The 16483-nt window shown below is 44.7% G+C and overlaps 1 protein-coding gene across 5 annotated transcripts in view; it reads left to right on the forward strand.

Moving 5' to 3' along the window:
- Positions 1-16483, forward strand: part of SLC12A8 (solute carrier family 12 member 8) — a 141290-nt gene that overhangs the window by 43369 nt on the left and 81438 nt on the right. The gene's annotated exons all lie outside the window — the stretch shown is intronic.

Consider the following 16483-nt stretch of genomic DNA (forward strand, 5'->3'; position numbering starts at 1 on the left):
TAACTTTATTTCTGTCTCTTTATTTAAATATAAAAGACTAACTAGAAAAAAATCTAAACAGTCCTGGAATGTATAAAGTAAGAACGTGGAAAGTAAGACCACACTTCATTTTCACACCTCTGCCCTCCCCAGGGAGCTTGGTACAGGCATTCCTTATATACTGCTGTCAAATACATCACCCCAAAAGTTAGTGGCATAAGACAACAATCAACATTTATTATTTCTTGCCTTTTCTGTGGGCTAGGAACTTAGCTACGGCATTGCTGGTGGTTCTGGCTCAAGGTTTCTCATGAGGCTCAGTCAGACGTCAGCAGGGGCGGCAGCTGCCTAAAAGCTTGACCAGGGCTGGAGGAGCTGGCTGGCAAGTTGGGGTTGGTTTTTGGAGGGAGGCCTCCCTCCTCCTCCATGTTGTCCTTTCCTGAAAGCTGCTTACGTGTCCCCAAGTCATGCAGTGGCCAGCCTCTCTGAGAGCAATCAGAGGAACAAGGAGAGAGAGCGCACAAGGAGAGAGAGCGCACGCTCTGTCCTTCACATGATCTAGCTTCAGAAGTCACAGAGCCCTACTTCCGCCATAGTCTCTTTGTTAGAAGTGAATCACTTAGTTCGGTCCTCTTCAAAGGGAGGGAAATTAGTTTCTATAATTTTGAATGGAGACGTGTCAAAGAATTTGAAGACACACTTTAAACCATAACAGTTCATTTTAAAATCAGAAAAAAAAAATTTAAGTACACTTAAGTGAAATTATATTTCCCCTTTATTTCAGAGACAAATGTTTTATAAGAATTTTAAAAATATTGAAATATAAAATAAAAAGTGGAAGTTCCCTCCCCTACTCTCTTCTTCTGCTCCTGCTCCCCAGAGGGAGATTGGTAAATATCTTTCCAGTCTATTTTCAAGTGCATGTGCATGTACATAAACACATATAACATAGTTCTTTGTAAAAATGTGCTTAAATTCTGTTGTTCTACTATTTTTCCTCTTTTTTTTTTAATGTTTATTTATTTTTGAGAAAGACAGAGACAGAATGCGAGTGGGTTAGGGGCAGAGTGAGAGGGAGACACAGAATCCAAAGCAGGCTCCAGGCTCTGAGCTGTCAGCACAGAGCCTGACGCGGGACTCAAACTCACGAGCCATGAGATCATGACCTGAGCTGAAGTCGGACGCTTAATCGACTGAGCCACCCAGGCGCCCTGCTATTTTTCCTCTTGTACTCAATAATATATTATGGACATCATGACTGTAATGTCAGTACATTTGGGATTCCCTCATTCTTTTTTTGACACTTAAATAGTATTCCATATAATAAGCTGAAAATACTTTATATTTAAACATTTGTTTATTGATGGATATTTAGTTTTTTTCTAGTTTGTTGCTACTAGAAGTATTGCTGACATGAATATCGTTGTGCAAAATTTAAAGCTTATTTCTATAGGATCAAGGGTTGTAAATAGAATTAATAGGACAAAGCTCAAGACTATTTTAAATTTTGATAGGTTCTGGGGCATCTGGGTGGCTCAGTCAGTTAAGTGTCCAACTTTGGCTCAGGTCATGATCTCGCAGTCTGTGAGTTTGAGCCCTGTGTAGGGCTCTGTGCTGACAGCTCGGAGCCTGGAGCCTGCTTTGGATTCTGTGTCTCCCTCTGTCTCTGCCCCTCCCCCATTCTGTCTCTCTGTCAAAAATAAACATTAAAAGATTTTTTTAAAATTTTATTATGTACTGCCAAACTGGCTTCTCATAAAGTTGTTCCATTTTGAACTCTCACTGACAGTGTGTAAGAGTTATTGATTCCCCATACCCTGAACAATATTGGATATGTTCATTTTTTAAAATTTCTGGCAAGAAATGATGGGCAAAAATTGTGCTCCTTTAAAAAAAATTAATTTTTCTGAAATCATTAATGAGAATTATTTTATTCATATTTTTATTGCCATTTATATTTATTTTCTTTGAATTATTTATAATCTTTCCCTATTGTTCCTTTGTGCTATCTTCCTTTTCAATGATTTGTAACTCTTCTACCTTCACAATTAATTCAAAATAAAACAAATACCTGGTTAGCTTTTATTAGTGTTATACAGTGTTTGTTGTATATGTTGAAAAGTTTTTTCTAATGTCATTTGTTCTTTTAAAATTAATTTTTATGTGTAGTTAAAGTAATACATATACATAAAGATACTCATTTTTGAGCCAAATTGCATACTCTGATTGCTTTCTTGTTTGTATATCTTCAGCTTCTCCTGAAACTAAGCTTACTCTATGTCTTAGTTCCTGGGGCTGCCTTAACAAACCACCGCAAACTGGGTGGCTTAAAGCAACAGAAATATAGCAGCTCATGGTTCTCGAGGCCAGAGGTGGAAGAGCGAGGTGTTGGAGGGGCACACCCCCTCCCAAGTCTCTAGAGGAGAACATTTCCTAGTCTCTTCCAGCTTCTGGTGGCTCCTGGTGTTCCTTGGCTGGTGGCCACATTGCTCCCACCTTTGCCTCTGTGGTCACATGGCCTTCTCCTCCTCTTGCCTCTCCTCTGTGAGAAACTCAGGAGGACAACTTGTCACTGGAAATGGTCCAGTTTGGATAATCCGAGATGATCCCATCTGGAGATCCTTAACTTAATTATATCTGCAAAGACCTATTTCCCAAATAAGGCCACATTCACAAGTTTCTAGGGTTAGTGTGTGGGCATATCTTGTTAGGGTCCACAATTCAATCCACTATGCTCTATTTTTTTCATTTGCTTTATTTTCTAGCTTAAAAAAATTTTTTTTAGTGTTTATTTATTTTTGAGAGAAAGAGAGAGAGAAGTAGACAGATAGACCATGAGTGGGGTAAGGGCAGAGAGAGAGGGAGACACAGAATCCAAAGCAGGCTCCAGGCTCCATGCTGTCAGCACAGAGCCTGACATGGAGCTCGAAACTATGAACCATGAGATCATGATGTGAGCCGAAGTCAGATGCTTAACCAACCGAGCCACCCAGGCACCCCTCTAGTTTTTTTAAATCACCGTTATAAAAATATCCATAGAGTTTTATTTTTATTTTATTTTTTATTTTTTTAATGTTTGTTTATTTTTGAGAAAGAGAGGGAGACAGAGCACAAGTGGGGCGGGGGCAGAGAGAGAGGGAGACACAGAATCTGAAGCAGGCTCCAGGCTCTGAGCTGTGAGCACAGAGCCCAATGAGGAGCTTGAACCCACAAACTGTGAGATCATGACCTGAACTAGACATGAACACCTAATCGACTGTGCCACCCAGAAGCCCCATCCATAGAGCTTTTAAATATGTATAGGCATTTTCCCCAATTCTCTCTATGTTACATTTTCTCTTGGAAACCCCATCCTGACCTTCCTTCTGGATGGATGATATCAGGCCAGGATCACAGCTGTTGTTTGGTACTTGCCCTCACTTCTCCCAGGTGCTGTCCCTACTGTCTGGATCCCAAATCATCCTCTTCTGTCTAGGATGGAAAATGTCACTTTGGTAGGAGTGATTGGTAGGAGATATAAAAATCTAGGCTGAAAATCACTTCCCATAGAATTTTGAAGTCATTGCTCTACCTTCTGGCATTCAGCAGCATCCAGGAGTTTGGTGCTATTTGGATTTCTGCTCCTGGTAAGTGACCTCTTTCTCTTCTTCAAGTGCTTCAGAACCTTCCCTTTTCCCTTGAGGTTCTAAGATTTCATGATGAAAATTGCTATTTGTTGACCTGGGGCACTTTCGATCTGGAATTTTCAAATTATTTCTTTGACAATTTCTTCCCCTTTGTTTTTTCTCTCTTTTTTAATTTTTAATTTTTTCCTTGAATTCTGAATACTTGGATATTAGAGCTCCTGGCTTGAACCTCCTGTTATTATTATTATTTTCATCTTCTCTCTTCTCTAGCATATTCCTTTTTTCCATCTGTATGGGAGAGTTCTTCAACTTTATTTCTAATGTAGTAAATTTTTCGTTTTGACCAGCCTTAATTTCCAAGAGCTCTTTGTTGTTCTTTGATAATTTGAGAATCTTGTTTCATGAATATAATATCTCGTTTTGATTCTTTTAGGCTATAACTTATAGGAGTTTTTTTTTTCTTGTCAAATTTTCTTCTGCTCTCAACATTATCTGTTTTTTTCTGCATTTCCTTATTTCTATTATCTTGTTTTGTTCTCTGTGTTAAGTGATGCAAGCTTTCTTCAATGTCTGGTAGTCCCTGGCTGTTCATTCTTTTTTTTTTCTTTTTTCTTTTTTAAAGTTTATTTATTTTGAGAGAGAGAGACAGAGACAGAGAGAGAATGAGTGGGGAAGGGGCAGGGAGGGACTCCGAAGCAGGCTTAGTGCCCAGTGTGGAGCCTGACACAGGGCTCAATCCTATAACTGGGAGATCTTGACCTGAGTGAAATCAAGAGTCTGACACTCAACCAGCTAAGCCACCCAGGTGCCCCTGTTCATTCATTCATTCATTATTTATTTATTTATTTATTTATTTATTTATTTATTTTTAAAGTTTATTTATTTGTTTTGAGAGAGAGTGTGCACACACATGCACCTGTGCGCACAATGTTGGGGAAGGGTGAGGGGCAGAGAGAGAAGGAGAGAGAGAATCCCAGGCAGATTCCTTACTGTCAACACGGAGCCCGTCTTGGGGCTCTCATGAACCATGAGAACATGACCTGAGCCAAAACCAAGAGTTGGGATGCTCAACTGACCGACTGAGCCACCCAGGTGCCCCCATTCATTTTTAATAAGGAGGCACTGGTCAGCCATTGGAAGGTCTATGTAGCGGAGGTGGCAGTTGTGGTGGGAGGCTTCACTGTGGGGTGATGGTGTGGCACACTGGGCTGTTTCACCCAAGTCTCCCAAATGTGAGTTTCTGTAGGTCTTTCCTCTGGTACAGTTAGTGTCTTCCAGAGAACTCTCCAGTCGCCTGCCTCGGACAAGCCTGGCTGCCACAGTGCTGGGAACAGGGCAGAGGAACAGGGCTGGCAGACTCATGGTCAGGGTGCAGACTTTCATTTAGTCCGGTGTCTTTCACCTGGTGCATCCTTCCCTGCACTCAGGCTCCTATGTCACACCTCATCCTGCATCTCAAGCCACTATGTCATGTCTCTCATTTCGTCTCCATGCTGCCTATAAAAATGGATCTTACTCTTCATCTCCATTTCCTCACTTCTTGACTCCTTGGCCTGCAAGCAGTCAGCACAGGCCCCTCTCTCTCTCCCCATCTCCCATCCTGTCTCTTCCAAAACAGCATCCTTGCACAAGGCTCTGTGGAGACACAGCTACATTACTGTAAAAAGCTAAATAGCACGGCAACTTAATTTAAACAAGGCCCTCTCAAACATTTGTTTGGCTTAAGGCTCCTAAAATGCCATTTTGTTGGATTATATTTTCATTTATGTAAGATGTGTGTCATGCCAAAATGATTTTATTGCCATAGAAGTCAGGCAAATATAGATAAAATACATTTTAGAAAATAAAGTGACATGTGGCACATTTTAATTCTATGTTCTGCATTTAAAAATGAAATTATGCATCTCCAAGCTTAACTTTTTGGTTATCTAGGAAGATGGCTGCTTTGCATGGGTCTGTAGTCTCCTCCAGTCCACTTCACATGCTCTGCTCTGCTCTGCTCTGCCTGGGTACACTGCCATCCGTGGGAGGGGGCTATTGCTCAGTGCACGGCTTGGGCAGGCACAGGTTCATGTGCTGAGTCTGGTGGGTGGGATCTGGGTCTGCCTATGCCCAGCTGTAAGGCCAGCTTGCTGTTAGGAGCTATTAAAAGATCAAGGGTCAGTCATGGCTGACTCTGCCATCTGCTGAAAATGCTGTACTTGAAGTCCCAATGACCTCTTGGTCTTTAAATCCAGAACATTTGCTCATTTCTTATACCTGACCCCCTTGCACCACTGACCACTGTCTCAGTCCACTCAGGCTGCTATAACAAAATACCCTAGACTGGGTGGCTTATAAACAATGGACATTTATTTTTCACAGTTCTGGAGGCTGGAAATCCAAAATCAAGGCACTGGCAGATGTAATGTCTTGCAAGGGCCTGCTTCCTAGTTTGTAGAAGGCTGTCCTCTCACTGTGTCCTCATGTGACCAGAGGGCAAGGAAACTTTCTGAGGCCTCCTTTATAAGGGCACTGATCCCATTCAAGAAGACTCCACCCTCATGACCTAATCACATCCCAAAGGCCCACCTCCACATACCATCGCACTGAGGATTAGGCTTCAACATATGAATTTGGAGGGGAGGGTACACAAACCTTCAGACTACGGCAACCACCTGTGCTGACTGGAATCAGTCTCTTCCCATTTCTTCTTCAACACAATGCTGCCTTGACTCTTTTCTGAGTCTTCTTGTTCTGGACACAGGCAGGGGACCACGGGTCCGTTGTCAGTGCTGCTTTTCTCTGTGCTGTCTTCTTCAGAGGGATCCTGCCAGCACCACTGCTGCTGTCGTCTGCTTCCTCAGCTTTCTTGGATGGAGCTCCCATGTCACCAACTGCCATTCCATTTCTCCCTGGATGTCTGAGCATCACCTTGAATTAGAAGCAAAACTGAAGTCTTGCATTTTTTCCTCTTCCCTTTATTTATCTTCTCCTCCTCACCCCCTAGCCAAAACAAAACAAAACAAAACAAAACAAAACAAAACAAAACAAAACACCTGAAAAAAACTCAATAAGCAAATAATTAGGTTATCTCCCAAATGTCTACACCATCTCCCCATGCCTGGAAAGCTGGAGTGAACTTTTATTTCTCTGTGTAACTTAAACCTTCCTACCCTTTTCAAACCAACAATTCTCCCCTTAGATCAGCAGAGGCCACTTCTTATGTGGGGCACTTAGATGATTTCCAGATCTGAATTTATCCTTCCAGGAACTTCCTTTTGGTTGATTCTACCCATCTCCTATGGAACCAACCCTCCTGTACACTGAAGCCAGATTACTTTTCCTAAAACCATGCTTTGCTTAGGTTACTCTCCAGCTTAAACATTTCCAGCGGCCTTCTATTGCCTATAGGACAGAGTCCAAACCTAGTGGGTTTGTATTAACTGAGTTTCACGGGCTAGCCCCAAATTACTTGTTTGGTTGCATCTCCAACTCTGCACCTTCCTGCACCCTCTTCTCCCAGAAATATCTTCACTCACTGGGTCATAAATACATATGAATACAGCCCTGTTCCTACATCTAGAATTCTCTCTACATACTCCGTTTGACATAGTTGCTCTCTCTTGGATGAAATAGTAGGAATTGTATACGAAGAATATGGTCTGAAATCTGGAAACCTCTGGTGGTCTTGAGCAAGGTTACCTGTTCTGAGTCTTGGTTTTCTCATTGGCAAAAGTGAGGATAAAAGTGTTTACGACACCGGATTGCATTTTTGATTGTGTGGTGGGGCGGGCAGCCACAGCGGTGTGCTCAGGCCCCCCGGGGTTTTTAACGAGGGCATTGGAGACTCTGGTTCCTCATTAAAAGTTTTAAAAAATGTACTGATGAAATATTTCAAATATACAGGAAATAATGTAACAGATTCTCATCTACCCATCCCCCAAATTTAATGGATGATATTTTGCCAGTTTTGTTTCAGAACTCTCTTAAAAATAAAAACGTGTAAAGTGTTACAGGTACAATTTAAGCAGTACTTTGCTCCACTCCCTTTTCTCCCCCCCCCCCCCCCCCCCGGCGACCACCATCCTGAGTCTGATATTTGTCCCTCCCGTGTGTTTTTATTTTTCTAACATATGTAGATACCACCGTTGATATCTATTATTGTTTAGTCTTTGAAAGTTTTACACACGTTTTATCATACCGTATGGACCCACTCACCTGGTAAATATTTAAATAGTGTGGATGATTGAATGATTTTGCGGTTTGCTTTTCCCATATTTTTGAGATTTGTTCACGGTAGGTCATGCCTTGCCATTTCTTGCATTTTAACTCTTACGGCGTCCCGGGAGACCCAGACAAGTAAACGGTTATTAAGTGACAAGTCCTGTGACAAGGATTTTGGGGTGGGGGGACTCCCAGTCCAGCCTGAGTCAGGGAAGGTTTTCCAGAGCAGATTCCTGCTGAGCTCTGAGTGCTAAAGGAGTACAGGATTTAGCCAGAGGAAGAAGAGAAGGAAGCACATCTTGCAGTTCATGCAAAGACCCAGGAGCCTGCTGTGCTTGGGAAAATGAGAGAGCCCCGAGTGGCACGTGTGAAGAGGAGCCTGCAGAGCACGTGGAGCCAGCTCCTGAAAGCCTGGGCTGTCACGCTTAGGGGCCTGGGCTTTGTCTTGGGGCAGTGGGAAATGTGACATAAGTTTTCCATTTTAGAAAACTGCTCTGGCCACGGTATGGAAAACCAGTGGCTTGGGGTAGGGGTGGAGGACGGAGGCAGGAAACTTATTTGAGAGGCTGTTGCAGTGATCTGGGAAAGCAGTGATGCTCCAGAGCCTCTGGAGACAGGAAAGGGGGCAGGTTAAAGACAGATGAAATGGCAGGGTGGGATGTAGAGACGAGGCAGAGTGGAGCGACGTGGCTGACTGGCTGATGGCTTCGCGCTACTGGGATCTGGGAGGAATCTGGCAGGAATAGATGTGGGGGAGAGAGAGAGGTCAGCATAAGAGTTCAAGTGAGGTCCAAGTGGAGACGACTAGAAGGCAGCGATGTGTGGTGGCCGAGGGCTCCCAGGGGCAGTCAGGCCTGGAGATGAAGCACCGGGATGGGCTGGCGCTTGGGGACAGCATGCCGATTTTGAAGCCAATAGCACGACACTTATACTAAGATGGAATTTAATTCACAGAAGAGGCTTTTTTTTTTTTTTTTCACTTTTCCGTATTAAACAACAACAAATCCTCTCTGATAGAATTCCTAACATACAAAGCAGGTATCCTAAAGATTAATATTCTTTACCAAAGAACACACCCCATAATCTCTTCCGACGACTGTTTCCTGGTCCATTCAGGATATAACAAACACATGAATGTTTTGGCTGCTTCCCTGGAGCTTGCAATCAGCCTGCACTTGGGGTACTGAGGACAAGGCTTGTGGTGTCCCTGGGATGCACGGTGCCCGGCATATAGTAGTTCAGTAAATATTTGCGCAGGAATGCTCACACTAAGGGAAAGATGGTGATGCAGACTGCGACCTCTTCTGGTGCCAGCAGGTGCAGATGGCACATCTGTGCCCCCACTCTGGAACATCTTCCCTAAGGCCCCTTTTTCTTCCTGAGATGAAGACAGTGGCCCAGCTACCATCATGACTCTGTAGCATCATCTTCCCAGCCACGTGTCTTCCTGAGCCTTCCTTGTGGGCTCCTTTCCCCCTGTGGTGGGAGGGCATCTCTGTATAGCTTTGCTGGGAAGGGTTTTCCAAAGCCTGGGAGCAAGGCCTGCCTGGAAGGCCTTGCAGTGCCCCAGGTGGCCTCTGTGTGGAGTCGTGATTCTGGCTGTTTGTTTTCTGGCCTCTGAGGGCCAGGGAGCCTTGTCCCAGGGTAGCTCGCTCAGTCTTTCCTCTCTGCCCACAGAGGTACTAGGAGGAAGCACGACTCCTTTGTGTAGAATGGTCTATGGTATCCTGGCATTGGCATTTTACTTACACGGTGGTCAAGTAGGTGATGCTGTACTGAAAGCTTTCACACCCACCATCTCATGAGACCTTCACAGATAAGGAGGCTGGGCCGGGTTATTTTCTCCATCTCACAGATGCAAGAACCCAGAGAAGTGAAGTAAGTTCTGAGAAGCCAGGCCTCGGAACTCAGCCCTCCCTGGTCCAGCAGAGTGGAATAGAGTCTTCTTGGAATAACCGATGACCCAGCCTCTATCCCTGGGGGTCTCAACGCTGCCTGCACATTAGAAGTGACAGGAGAGCCCCACCCCAGACCAAGTCACCCAGCACCAATGGGCGGGACCTATTGGGCTGTATTTTCTAACTTTCCAGGTGATTCTACTGTACACCCAGGGTCGAGAACCCCTGTCTGGCCCCCTGCTCACATAGCATCTGCTTTGCTGTCTAACACAAACTCAGTGGAGTAAGAGCCAGACAGTGGTGAGGCCACGTGTCATACTGCTCAGACTGGCAGAATCCTGGAGACAAGACCAAAGAATTCATTGCCCTAAGAGGGGGCTCAGGACAGAGACTGGCTCCTCCTTCCTCTGCCTGTCTCATTTGGCTAGTACTCAGCTAAGGGCCCTATGTGTCACAAAACCTGCTTATTCATGTGTATGGATGTATGTGGGAAAATTATAATGAGTGCCAACTTTATGTCAGGCACTTTACAAATATTATTCTTTAAAAAATTTTTTTCTTAATGTTTGTTAATCTTTGAGAGAGAGAGAGAGAGAGAGGGAGGAGTGTGAGCGGGGGAGGGGCAGAGAGAAGGAGACACAGAATCCGAAGCAGTCTCCAGGCTCTGAGCTGACAGCATAGAGCCCGATGTGGGGCTCGAACTCGCAAACTATGAGATCATGACCTGAGCCAAAGTCAGACACTCAACCGACTGAGCCACCCAGGTGTTCCCATATATCGTTCTAATTAAACCTTAAAGCAACCTAGTGATATGGGTGGGATGGTTATTCCCATTTTACAGACAAGAACATTGAAGCCCTGAGATGTTATGCAACTTTCCTAAGATTGCATAGTAAGCGGCTTAGCCGAAATTGGAACCCAGAGCTCCTGACTCTAAAGCACTATTCCATGGTGGTCTGGCATGCCCTTGAACAAGGGTGATGGAGCCATTCTCCTCCACCAAATCCTTTACTGCTCACCTTCTCCTTTAGATCAAGGGCATCTGAGAACCTGTTAGTCTGGGCTGGGCCTTCCCATACATGATCAGAGATATTATGGGTCAGCGCTTGAAGGGGAAGCAGGAACGAGACAGAGGACTATGAGGCTAGGTGAGGAGCCAGAACCAGGTACTGAAGTGGCTAAAACATGGTTCCCGAATCCCTCCGGCACTGTGGGAATAGACAAGGTCAGCTGACCCGGATCCAATTCAGGGCAGGGCATGATGTCAATCAGGATAGGACCTGGTGCTCCTTCCTGGGTCCTCAGGCCCCATTCCTCTTCCTGGAGAATGCAGGGGTGAGGCCTGGCTCCCAGACTGCTCAGCCCTCAGTCCTCCATATTGTTGGTCTCAGGCAGTCTGACCCCAGCAGAGGTGAGAGTTTCTGCACTTTCTTAGGTGACTCCTTGGAAAGTTTTGCTAATTCAGAAAGGAACAGGACCACAGGACCCCTAGTGGGGACAGCCGACCATCTGCTGGAATTTGTGGCCATGGTAAAAGGGATGGGAAGCAGCCCTCTTTTAGATTTTTCCTATCTTCTTTTCCTTTCTTTTCCTTTCTCTCCATCCCTTTCTGACTCCTTCCCCCCCCACCCCCTTCATATCCTGGTTTCCTACTCTGAACTTCTCTCTTTCCCTCTACCGCTATTCATGGCTGGATCCTTTGAATGGGCTACTATACTGGGGTTTCTGGCTCAGCCTGGGGTCCTCATTACTGCCCTAATCCCCCTTTGCAAAACACAGATTTTGCCATGATGGATAAAAGTTAGTTGCTATCCAGTTAAAGACTTGCTCCATTGTAGACTGGTAATGAGCAGGCTTTTGAAGGCTTTTTGCAGACTCAGGCGGTGTTGATGATTTAGGCTTGAAAGGTTTATTCACGCACCAGATCAGAGCCCAACAGGTATGCCAATTAGCACGGCCAACCTTCCAATTGGTTGTGACAAGATGTGTCCTTGGGACCAGAGAGTGGACCTAATTTCTGGAAGCCATATTGTTGTGCTCAGGGAGAGATGAGGCCCAGGAGGTGGGGCTGGGGCTGCATCATCTACTGCCCAGTCCCCTACCCAAACCCTCCGTTGCCTTGTTTGTCATGTTATCTTCGGGACTCTACTGGTGGGAGTGCAGAGAGGTGGTTTCACCGGGGGCTCCTGAGAAGTCCAAGGTGTCCAGGGCTGCCCCTACACCAAGAGGCCTGTCACAGCAACACTGGTGCCCCTGGAGACAGACAGACATCTCAATCCCCTTTTGTCCCCAGCTCCAGAACAGGGCTTTATATCAGCAGGTGCTCAGTATGTTTGCTGAGTGAATGAATGAAGAATGAATCAGATAGACTGAGGGTACAAGGGAAAGGCTCTGGAATGTGACTGGAGGTGTGGAAAGCCCTGGCCCCTTCATCTCTTATCTGTAGTCACCTAGGAGACGGATACTCCCCAGGCCTCCCTTCTGAGAGGCGCCGACCTTCCTGTTTTGGCAGCAGTTCCCAGGTATTCTGTCTGCACAGGCTGCAGCTGGCAAGAGAAGCCACAATGCCTGTGTGGAGGGCCCAGCCCAGGGTGGGGTCAGGTTGCGAGTTCAGTCAGACAGTCTTGGGAAGGAGGAAGGAAGGAAGGGTTGCAGCTGAGAAGAAACTGGCTTTGAAAGTTTTCCTCCTGGATTTTTTGTTTGCAAGGAGTGGAGATGCTTGGAGAGGCATTAAATGCTCGACAAAAGAGTGTAGATGAATCACTGGTAAAATCAGAGTGCAGATCTTACCTGCAGCAGGTCAGCCTGGATGGTTTTGTCTGGGAATGTCTGTGTGCTGGAAGGATGCCACAGGCTCTGTTAATAACAGCTCTGTATCCCTTAGGAAAAAAAAATTTTTTTTTGAGAAAGCACATGTGCTTCATATTATGCATATCCACTGAGCATGTGTGTCCAGATGGCTGGGACAGGAGTCTCCTGACCCGTTCTTTCCGACTGTGCAGGTTTGAGAGAAAGACCAGGGATCTGGCAATGTTGGCTAGAAATTCCTGTAGGTCAGCTGGAATCCGGCTGGGGATTTGCTGATGTGAAACATGCATGGACAGTCAAACGCACAACAAAGGAGTCAAAGAGCAAAGCCAACTTGACCTTGAACAAAATCTTCCTTTGCTCCTGAACCACACACCAAGGAAGGCAAATTAAGGGAGATGGGAATATGGATTCCTATTTGTTAAAAAATAGACAATTGTTTTTCATTAGGCTTTTCCAGTTATAGCACATAGGATTGTGGTGACCTCATTTTTGACCAATGGCCAATGCATTCAACTGTCTGGTGGAATAATCTATTAATTGGGCACCTGCCAATTGTCTGCAATAGGAACTAGTTTAGATGTATGTTTTAAAAAGTGATAACGTTGTTATGGGCTCTGCCTAGACATGGGAATGGAAGCCCAAACAGGTCACCACCAGCACTGCAGTCAGTTTTGGATGATGGGCTGTGTTTTCAGAAGCCTCACTGTCCCATGAGTGTCTTCTCTTACCCCTACACTAATTATATGGTATTGAAGGGAAAGCTGACATGTGCCTAGATTCCTTGAACTTCAGTATGTTGAATCTGGGTGATGTGCCTGATCCTGTGGGTGAGGAAACTTAGGCACAGAGAGGTTGAGTGACCTTTGCTGGGTCACACAGAGCCACAGTTGCAAGCCAGTTCTCCCAGCATCCCATCCAGTGCTGTTTGCCCTATACTCCACTGCGGCCCGAGGCCCATGTGTGATTCGTGTTTACAGCAAAGTGGTTGCTCACCCCTGTGTGCTGGCTGATGCTAGTTGGTGAAGGAGGCAGCTATGCTGTTTGACAGCCCACCTGCAAGCCAAGTTTGCCATTTTTAGGGAACCATGTCCCAGTCCCAAGTGTGAAAAGGCTTGGACAATTTGTTGCGAAGGCCACCTGCTTCATACAACCTGCATCTTCGAGCAGCCACTGACTAGAAGATGGTGGTAGTTGTGGAACACCAGGAGGCCGTGAGGAGAAGGGCTGACCACAGTGAGTCCCCACACTCATGGATTTCTTCGATGGAAATAACTTCTTCTGTAGAAAGATAGTTGCCATGCATAGTAAGACAGTTGCTTATCTATATAATAGTAATAAAACTGAGCACTTAGTATATGTCAGGCATTGTTTCATGTGTTGTACATGTGTTAATTTATTTACTTCTTACAGTGAGAGGTAGGTACTATGATTATTCCCATTTTACAAGTGGGGAAACTGAGGCTGTGCATGGTAAGTACCTGCTGGAGGTTGCCTTGTTGGTAGAGGTAGGAATCAAACCCAGATAGTCCACCCAGAGCCCAGGCTCTCAGTCCTTAACTTTTATGCCTCCTAAGACTCTCATGATTCTAGACTTAGGCCTGCAGTCAGAGATGGGGGACCTTCTAGTTCCCGACTTAATTTCATCTGGTCTTCACGCCACTTTTTAGGAGGTAATATAATTTTTGCCTTGACACTGTGAAAGTGCAAAACAAAGATTCTCAAAGTTTTTACAGAAGGCATACCCACATCTCACAAAATGTATATTACTTTATAAATATAAACAGTTATGATTTTCTCTGTAAAATGAAGTACATCACTTTGCAGAGAAAGAATATGGAAGGGGAGGTCTCTAAACAGGAGGAAAAACATTAATGCTTCCAATATTTGTATTACAATTACTTTCTTAAGTTATTTCATTCTAAAACATATATTGTATATAGAAGAGTGTCTGAGATATCCATGCTGGTTAAAGAACAGCAGAATGTCATCTAGTGCCCAGGTTAGGAAATAGAAGGTTGCTCCCTCAAGGGCTCCCTGTGCTCTCCGCCAGGGGCTTCTCCTTCCTTCCTCACCAGAGTAATCTGACTTTCGGTTATTCAGGTCCCTGACTTTCCCAGGGTTGTAATATGTATCAGGTACTAAACATCTGGAGGGGTGTGTTGGCGGACAGAACTGCTGTCTGTTTTTACGTCTGAGGTCCTCATTACCATCCTTAGCCCTTGGCAGTCGGTTGAATAGAACAGTTCTATGGGGTGACGAGTAGGCTGAAGAGGTGAGGGCAGCAATTTCATGGTCAAGTTCATGGTCAAGATGAACCAAGTACATGAGATTCTGAGATAGGCTCAGGCCAGTGTTCTGATGTCAGGTTAAAAACTAGGTGTGGTGGGCTCCAGAGAGCTTGGTGATGAGGGCCCTCAGCATGTCCTTGGTCCTATTGTTCCAGTCTGGGAGGTCATCCCATATGCATGTGCAGAGTTGTTCACCCAGGATCTCTGTTCACCCTCCTTTATCTCCCCTCTCTGTTGGATCTCCATCAGAAATGTCATTCTGATTTGCTCTCTCATCTTTAAAAAAAAAAATTCTTAAATGTTTACTTTGTTTTTGAGACAGAGAGAGAAAGACAGAGTGCGAGTGGGAGAGGGGCAGAGAGAGGGGGAGACACAGAATCTGAAGCAGGCTCCAGGCTCTGAGCTATCAGCACAGAGTCTGATGCAGGACTCGAACTCCCGGGACTGATGCTTAACTGACTAGGCCACCCAGGTGTCCTTGCTGTCTCATCTTGATGGAGGTTATCTTCCAGTAACTTCTTGAGAAAGAGCTCATGGGAGAGAAGTGGTTTGAGACTTTTTGGTCTGAAAATTTTTTTTTCTGTGCTCACACTCGGCCCATAGTTTGGCTGGATGTCAAATTCTAGGTTGCAAACTATTTTCTTTTAAACTTCTGATTGCTTGTCTCCTGGCTTCTAGTATTGCTGGTAAGCAGTCCATTCTGATTCATAATCTTTTACATGTAACTATAAACTAGTAGGAAGTTCTTTTTGTCCCCGGTTTTCTGAAATTTCAAAACGATACACGAACATGAGGTTCTCTTTATATTATGCTGGGCACTGGGTGGGCCATTTCTGGTCTGGTAATGTATCTTTCAGTTTTGAGAAATCATCTTGAATTATTTCAGTGGTGATATTTTTCTACACTTTCTGTTCTCTCTGGTACTTTTACTATTTGGATATTGGATTTTTTTTATTACCTATTTTTTTTTTTTTATTTTTTTAAAAAATTTTTTTTTTTTTCAACGTTTATTTATTTTTGGGACAGAGAGAGACAGAGCATGAACGGGCGAGGGGCAGAGAGAGAGGGAGACACAGAATCGGAAACAGGCTCCAGGCTCTGAGCCATCAGCCCAGAGCCCGACGCGGGGCTCGAACTCACGGACCGCGAGATCGTGACCTGGTTGAAGTCGGACGCTTAACCGACTGCGCCACCCAGGCGCCCCTTATTACCTATTTTTATTTTCACTTTCTGAGGATTCCCTTAACTCAGTCTTGTATGCCTTCAATCAATTTTCTTATTTTGCTAAACTGTTTTTAATAATCAAGACCTTTTTCTTAGTTTTTTGATTGTTACATTTCATTTTATTGTTTTAATGACATCCTTTTTTTTTTTTTTGGTTTGCTTCAAGGATGCAATACTTTCTTGTAGCCCTCAGAGTATTTGTTGATATATTTTTCAGAGTTTTCTTATCTTTGCGAAGTTTCTGTTTCCTTTGAGCTGCCCTTTTCCTTTTGTTTGGGTCTTTATCATCCCTATCAGAGGGACTTATCAGATATCTGGTCATTCTTGGCTTTCTGCTCCAGAGTAAGAGTAGGGAGAAAAGGCCGATTGGAAGTCTGAGCTCATAGCTGGGTCCGGTCAGTTCAGTCTGGGTACACTAGCTATTGGGGACCCTCTCCCAGGATCATCTTTT

This window comes from Puma concolor, chromosome C2 (genome assembly GCF_028749965.1).
Source record: "Puma concolor isolate L17-30 chromosome C2, mPumCon1.1.hap2, whole genome shotgun sequence".
NCBI classification, from domain to species: Eukaryota; Metazoa; Chordata; class Mammalia; order Carnivora; family Felidae; genus Puma; species Puma concolor.